The sequence below is a fragment of the Peromyscus californicus genome, unplaced genomic scaffold, assembly GCF_007827085.1.
Source record: "Peromyscus californicus insignis strain IS unplaced genomic scaffold, ASM782708v3 Scaffold_13__1_contigs__length_99412109, whole genome shotgun sequence".
Classification (NCBI taxonomy): Eukaryota; Metazoa; Chordata; class Mammalia; order Rodentia; family Cricetidae; genus Peromyscus; species Peromyscus californicus.
This window is the reverse complement of record NW_026294424.1, coordinates 5705001-5713516: the sequence shown is the minus strand read 5'-3', so window position 1 is coordinate 5713516 and position 8516 is coordinate 5705001. Positions and strand designations below refer to the sequence as shown.

Genomic DNA, 8516 nt, shown 5'->3' with positions numbered 1-8516 from the left:
GCTGCCAGACAGACAGGAGAAGCAGTGAAAGTAAGACATACAGAAGGAAAGAAAAGTCAAAAGCCCTGAGGCAAAACATAGATGAAGAGAAACAGGTTAAGTTATAAGAGCTAGTGGGACAAGCATAAGATAATGCTGGACAATGCAGAACTAATAAGAAGTCTCCATGTCATGATTTGGGAGCTGGTTGGTGGCCTCAAAGAAAAAGACTGATATGTTAACTTCAACTTCTAATATCTTTTTTGTTTGTTTTGTTTTGTTTGCTTTTTTTCAAGACAGTTTCTCTATGTAGCCATGGCTGTCCTGGAACTCACTCTGTAGACCAGGCTGGCCTTGAACTTGGAGATCCACCTGCCTCTGCCTCCTGAGTGCTGGGATTAAAGGTGTACACCACCACTACCCAGCTCTAATATTTTTTAAATCATAAAAGTAACACACATTTATGCATATGTTTTGGTTTATTAAATCAAGCATTATGCAAATTATTTGCCTTCAATTACAATATTTTAAACAAGCTACTTAGCTATGAAGAAATCTTTAAGGTGATTCATTTTAAAGACTCCAACTGAGATAAAGATTAATATTCATACAAGAGCCTATCATGAAACATTTCTATTTGTATCTTCACTGGTCAGTTGGAAATTTTCCTCATGGCCCCATGCAGAAAATAAATAAATAGCTTTAGTTTCTTAGTGCTTCATGTGTGATTTTGGAGGAGAAGGTTACTGTATGCATTCTTGGTATTTAATATTATCCATTTAATATCATATAGAAAAGTAGAATATCATTTTCTAAGTTGGAATCTGTTATTTCCAACTTAGTGTGAGACAGCAATTCAACAAAATCTATTCTTTTACTTTGATGTAAAATGCAGGAACTTGATCTGTTGTTTTATACATTTTTCTATTATCAGGCAAACTGTGCATTACTTAATAGTGATAGAATTTCATCATTTAAGTTTTATGTTGGGCTCCATGGCACCTACTTGCCTGCCTTGTCTAATGACCTAGTCCTTATTTGTCAGATGAAGAAACTGAGCCTTGGGGATGACACAAGGCAAGTGAACAGATTTGAGCCCATGTCTGACCAGGAGCCATTGAGCACGGTTACTCAGAAAACACTTGATGTCATAAGAATGAAGCTGTAATCCTTAATGTGTGCACACTTAGGTCTCTACAGGTGAATGGATGTCTGGAAGCAGTCCTTTATTTAGTCTGGAAGCTCACACCCTTTACTCCTGGGTGAGCACTTTGCTAGTAAGTTTGGAGGATAAAAAGACAAATGAGGCCAGGGCGGTGGTGGCACACGCCTTTAATCCCAGCACTTGGGAGGCAGAGGCAGGCGGATCTCTGTGAGTTCGAGGCCAGCCTGGTCTCCAAAGCGAGTTCTAGGAAAGGTGCAAAGCTACACAGAGAAACCCTGTCTCGAAAAACCAAAAAAAAAAAAAAAAAAAAAAAAAAAAGACAAATGAGCCTCAGTCCCCTTTCCTAGAGGACCTCTTGGTGCCACAGAGTGAAGAAAGATGGCTCCTCCTTTCCTAGAGGACCTCATGGTCCCTATGAGTAAAGAAAGATGGCTCCCCCCTTTCCTAGAGATCTGCATTGAGATCTGGACACAGAACTTTAATAAGTTTCCAGTCAGTCTGAGCGTGATGGCTCTGCATACCAATCTTATGCTTGAATAGCGATATTGTGTTCAGCCACGGGCTACACAGGCATGGACTCACCAGCCTCCTCCCTCCGAATGACACAAACCATGTAGAATTAGATTCTAAGCAAATGATGTGTTGGCCAGGTGAATGTGAAGTAGAGGACCTCATGGTCCCTATGAGTAAAGAAAGATGGCTCCCCCTTTCCTAGAGGACCTCATGGTCCCTGTGAGTGAAGAAAGATAGCTCTCCGACTCCCTTCAGCCTGCACTGTTCCAGCTTAGAAAGATGGAGGAATGAGCAGCTTGTTCTTTCCTTGGTAAAAGGTTTTCTGTTGAGAAATGAATTTCTGACAGGAAGAGATCAAATAAGATGGACAGACGGACTGACAGTCTTGTCCTTTGAGTATTTGCTCATTTGTTCAATTAGATGCCGAAGCTTGAAGGCACCTTCACTAACTCTGTCTTTTGCCTGAACAATAGATACATCAGGGCCGCGTTCTCAAACTCAATGACATAAGCGGATGGCTGTACAAACGGAAAAAGTGGGGCCCTGGCATGCTTTTTAGAATAGTCTCAGGCTCTTCCCTTGCTTCTCTTTGTGCTGTTGTCTTCCCAGTCTCTCTCCCCCCGATTTTCACAAGCGAGGTGTCACACCATCTTCATCTACCTTTTCGCCCACACTGTCACTCTGTTCTCTAGTCTATCCAATAGTCATTCTTATAATAACAGTGAATTGTGTGGAAACCCGTTGACCTGGAAGTATATTTACACCTTCATGAACATCAAATTTATGGTCATGTAAATGCCTCTGGTGCTTAGAAAATCTTATGAATGCTCTGGGGAAGTCTCTCTTTACATAGAGCTGAATTGTGTATGCTGAAGTATAGATGCTCTTCGTCTGTTCTTAACACATTTAGAAAATAGCCAATCACCCATCTACCGTGTAAGAGTTTTCGTTATTAGAATTCCATTATTAATTCAGCCTTCAGCCTTCACTTGGTTTCAAGCCTGAGTAACCACAGTTCTTTTAACCTTCGCTCACAGCTCTTAGTTTTCAAACCCTTTAATCAACTTTATGGCTCTCTTTTGAATGCCTCCCAAGCTCTCCGGCTCCCTCTGTGGTTGCTGCATTGAGATCTGGACACAGAACTTTAATAAGTTTCCAGTCAGTCTGAGCGTGATGGCTCTGCATACCAATCTTATGCTTGAATAGCGATATTGTGTTCAGCCACGGGCTACACAGGCATGGACTCACCAGCCTCCTCCCTCCGAATGACACAAACCATGTAGAATTAGATTCTAAGCAAATGATGTGTTGGCCAGGTGAATGTGAAGTAGAATGTCCCTTGTGCACCATATAACTTGGATAATAGCACCAAGGGTTGAGAATTTCGACAGTTTATTATTCTCTATTTTCCAGTCTTAATTTTAATAGGTATACTAAAATTATGCACTCCTAAGGAAGAAATAAAATGGTTAATAAAGATGAAAAATATCCATTCTTACAAGTAATAAAAATTCAAACTAGAGTGAAACATCCTTTGTTTGCTGTCGTATAGTTAAGGACTTAAAAATTCTTGGATAATATGGAGAAATAAACACTCTCCAAATACTGTCAGAAGAACTGGGCAACTGTTTAGGGGCAGTGTTGTGGGATATTTGTACACTGTGTGGAGATATATTGCTGTGGTTGTTTTAATAAAGAGCTGAATAGCCAATAGCTAGGCAGGAGGTTGGTGAGATTTCCGGGAAGAGAGAGGAAGTAGGAGGAAATAATCAAGGCACAAAAGAAGCCAGGAGACACAGAAAGGAAATAGGAAAGACAAGATGGAAGAGAGGTAACACTGCATGATAGAACATAGATTAATATATAAATGGGTTAATTTAAAATATAAGAGCTAGCTAGGAACAAGCCTAAGCTACAGGCTGAGCTTTCATAGTTGATAAGAAGTCTCCATATCATTATTTGGGGCTGGCAGCAGAAAAGAAAGTCTGTCTACAGGCAGTTAAGCAATGTATGTTGAAACTTACAAAATATATAATCATTGCCCTAGCAACTTAACCTATAGAAAAGTATTCTCTGAACATGCGCAAGTACACAAGGTTACACATAAAAAAATTTTACTGTGCTACTGTGCTAGCAAAATTGTGGCTTTGAAATAAAGAACAAACACGCTAAGGAACCGTATGTAACAGCAAAAGAAACCAAGAAACAGGCACCATTACTAAAGATGTCCAGGCACTGGTGCAGGATGTGTGTGTGCCTCACTGTCCTAGGCTGTTCTCAAACTCTAAATCCTCCATGTCTGCCTCTGCCGGGATTACAGATGCACACCACACACACGGCTCTCTATACTGATTTATAGGAAAAGGCTTTATAGGATACTACTTTTATAAAGCACGCCTTTAATCCCAGCACCTCGGGAGGCAGAGGCAGGTGGATTTCTGTGAGTTTGAGGCCAGCCTGGGCTACAGAGTGAGTTCCAGGAAAGGCACAAAGCTACACAGAGAAACCCTGTCTCAAAAAAAAATCATTGTAAAAGTACAGACACCTGTGTGTGTGTGTGTGTGTGTGTGTGTGTGAGAGAGAGAGAGAGAGAGAGAGAAAGAGAGAGAGAGAGAGAGAGAGAGAGAGAGAGAGAGAGAGAGAGAGAGATCGATTTACCCTAACAAGCAAAATCTGAACAAACTAAAAATCAGTATTTCTTAGGTGGGTTAGAGAATTTAGTTCACATGACAAACTTCTGTCCACAATTTGGAGAGACAGACAGATATGAGGAATCACAACTCACCAGAGCAAAAAATGCACAAGCAAAAGCGTACAGAAGCTGGTACAAGGTCCCTTGTACTAGGCACATCGAGTCTGTATTTTAAACAAAAATCACAAGCCATGCTGAAAGGCGGAGCCCATGTGTGAAGACAACGTAAACACCAGTGCTTGGATGCAAGGATATTAGAATTACCAGGTCAAGACGCTTTCTAAAAAGTGATGCTAAAGAATCTAATGGAAAAGGTAGACACCCTGACAGAACAGTGGGCCATAGGAACTGAGCAGCTCTAAGAAAGTAAATGCCAGAGACAAAAATACACCATAAAAAGAAGCGAAGTCTCTTTAAAGTGTTCATTAGTGGTTGGCTGGAGCTGAGGAAAAGGTCTTTGAGTCTGAGAATGGGCCATCTCCTCAAACTGAAAAAAAGGAAAAAAAGAAAAAAGAAAAAAAGTGGGAGAGAATATCCAAGAAGTGTGGGGAAACTATAAAAACCTAACATGAAGGATGGTGGTGTCAGAAGGAGAAAGATCAAGGAGAGGAAGGAATAATTAAAGCAGCATTGATAACTTGACCCAAAGCCTGAAGGGGACTTGAAGCAAAAAGGAAAACTTCAGGTTAATGTCGGATGACAGATGTGGATGTAAGGGGTTCGGGAAACATCATGCAGGATTAATGCCCAAAGCAAAACTAGCAGCAGTAACAACAAAACTGGGTACATCATACTAAAGTGACAGAAGCCAGAAAGTCTGGAAAGGAGCCAGACGGGGATTTCACCTACCGAGGAGTAAAGGTAAGTCCGCCTAACTTCTCCGAGTCATACAAGGGGGGGGGGGGGGGGCGTGTCACGGGGGAGGAGCCCACCAACTTAGGCTTCTGCAAATTATCCTCCAAGAGTTGACCAGAAATATTCCATCAGAAAAGCCAAAACTGAGGGAATTTGTCACGGGTAGAACTGCCCTGTATGAAATGTTAAAGGGAGTTCTCCAGAGAGGAGGTGGGGCGGGCAGGGATAAAAATCTATGTAAAGAAAGGGTGAGGATTAGAGAGGGAATAAGTGGGGGTAAAATGAAATTCTTCTTGTTCTTCATTTACCTAACAGATAATAATTTGTTCAGATATTAGCAACAATTTACCTAATCATAATTTATGTATAAGTGAGATGATATCAAAACCAGGAGGATTGGGAATACTTAGCTTATATGCGCTTACACATGATGTAAAGTAACAAACTGCTATTTGAAGTGGACTTGGCTTTGTTTTAAATGTGTATTGCCAGTTCTGGGACAACATAGGAAAGATTTTAAAAGCTGTGTAATTGATACTCTTCAAAAAGGAGAGGCTGGGCCAGGGACATGGCTTAGCCGTTGAGAGCACTGACTGCTGTTTCAGAGGAGCCAGGTTTGATTTCCAGCACCCACACAGTAGCCCACAATCACTAACTCCAGATCCAGGGGATCTGACGTCGTCTTCTGACCTCCAGAGGCACTAGGCACACAAACTGGCAAAACACCCGTGCACATTAAAAAATTAAAATAAAAAAATATGGAAGGAACTGACAGTTGGTCAAATGCAGAGAGTGAGTGTGAGGGGACTGCTCAGCCAGAAGTGGGACTTTTATATCACAGCCCTTCCCTGCAGGACTCAGGGCCACCATGGAAGAAGGGGCAGAAAGACTGAGAGCCAGAGGTCAGAGGTGACCAGAGGAAAACGAAAGCTTGATGTCGCAGTACTGCTCCGCTCATGAACTCACTCAGTGGGTTGCCTGCACAAGACCTGCACACTATCAAGCCAGTTGACATCCCAGCACAGAGTGAGGCTACTGATGGTTTCTGGGGAAGAGAGTCGGTTTTCTTTACAAATGTGGCCATGCTCCAGAGGATGGCCCTCCACCCATGAGTGTGTTGGTAACACAAATTATACTGAGTGGGTTATAAAAAGAAAGAAAAGAGGACACGAAGTAGGGAGGGATGGGTGTGAGAGGAGTTAGGAACGGAATGGTGATAAATTTAGTCAAAATACAACGTATACATGTATGAGATTCTCAAGGACTTAATAAAAATATTAAAAGAAGGGGAAATGAGATTCTAAAAAATGCTGTTAAAATCACATAAAGCGGGGGATAGAGGGGGGTAAAAATTAGAATGAAGAACAAGGGCAATCATAGAAAACATTAACCTCGTAGATATTAGTCCCAAACTATATCAATAATCACTTTAATTGTCAATGGTCTAAATATATCAATTAAAAAACAAACTGTCGAGAAGCAGAGGCAGGTGGATCTCCATGAGTTTGAGGCCAGCCTGGTCTACAGAGCGAGTTCTAGGACAGCCAGGACTACAAAGAGAAACCCTGTCTCAGAACAAATGAACGGAAAAGGGCAAATTGTCAAATGAATGAAAAACAAGACTGGAGAGCTGGCCTAGCGCTTGAGAGCACTTGTTGCTCTCACAGAAGACTTCGTTTAGATTCCCAAGATTTTGGTTAGAGACCCACATGGTGGCTCACAACCATCCAAAACTCCAGTTCCAAGGGATCCAAAGTCCTATTCTGACTTCTTTGAGCATCAAGAACATGTGTTGTGTACATACATACATGCAGGCCAAACATGCATACATATAAAATCGATCTTTTAAAAATTCCATGTTCGCCGGGCGGTGGTGGCGCACGCCTTTAATCCCAGCACTCGGGAGGCAGAGGCAGGCGGATCTCTGTGAGTTCGAGGCCAGCCTGGACTACCAAGTGAGTTCCAGGAAAGGCGCAAAGCTACACAGAGAAACCCTGTCTCGAAAAACCAAAAAAAAAAAAAAAAAAAAAAAAAATTCCATGTTCATTTGAATTTCTGGTATTTTGTTTCATACTTGAGTCTCTATATGGTCCTTTTTCATGAACGCCCAATTCAGTACACACTTTTGAATGCTTATTGTTTTGGTGTGTAAAGAAAGAGTATACTTGGGTTTAAACATCTCAATGTTGTCAATGTTGACAGAATGACATCACATAAGTCATTTAACCACAGACCCCAGTTCTCTCTTTACAGTGGAACAGGACTATTGGAAATGGAAATGGAACGCAGAATATAGAGGTTTATATGGTCCATAGCTATTGCTATTGTTGGCACGGCTCATCCTCCTTAGCCAGGTGGTCGATCTCATGTCAGAAGAATAAGCAGATGTTCAAGGCTGGAGACAGAATACACTACTCTGAACATGTTGTCCCAAACAGAAACGGGGTTCTTGGGGGGTAAGATAGGACTATTGTTTTTTGAGACAGGGTCTCACAATGTAGGCCTGGCTCATCTGGAACTTACTATGTAGACCAGACTAGTCTTAAACTCACAGGGATCCCCTGCCTCTCGGTCTCACCATGCCTGACTTGATAGGACTCTCAAGGGTTCTGAGACTGTGAGAAACATTGCAACTACAGATGTTACTTGTCATTTTATCTCTAAATGGAGAGAAACTTCCTGAAAAAAAAATCAGGCCTCTGGAACAAGAATGTTGTCGCTCTTCTAGTCCAAGAATAGAGTTGGGAATGTATTAGGCCTATAATCTATGTTTGTTGAACTATTAACATGACATATTGAAAAAAAAATCTTCTCTTTTAGGAGGCAATGTTGTTTCAATCAATTGTGATTTTTAAAAAAGAGTTAGAGGCTTCCTGTGTTTCCCAGGCTGACCTTGAGTTTATGGGATCAAACTCCACCTACCTCAGGTCCCTGAGTATCCAGGACTGCATGTGCATGCCACTGCACCCAACTCAGGAATGGTGTATTTTAAAGAACTATTCTCTTTTGTCTTTTGAAAATGGTAAACTGGCTTTGATTTTTTTTTTTTTTTAGCTCAAGGGAAATGCTAATTTGGTTAAATAAGTATTGGAGATGCTTTAGGACAGTTTATTCCTGGGGAAGAAGAAGAGAAAACAAGGCTTTGATAGAGCAAGCGATACTGGAGCAGGGAGAAGATGACTGTCGTGACTTGAGTTAGGGAAAAGACAGTTTCAGCAGAACTGCGTCCATAAGGTGTTAAGTGTGCTTAGAAATAGGCCAAGACAGTCCTAGTCTATCTTCAGTGTGGACTTGAGACTGGTATCCAGTGAC

General features: G+C 41.5%; 1 pseudogene; it reads right to left on the bottom strand.

Annotated features, from left to right (window-relative positions):
- Positions 1 to 506: 506 nt before the first annotated feature.
- Positions 507 to 8516, bottom strand: part of LOC128109001 (transmembrane emp24 domain-containing protein 11-like) — a 19103-nt pseudogene continuing 11093 nt past the window's right edge.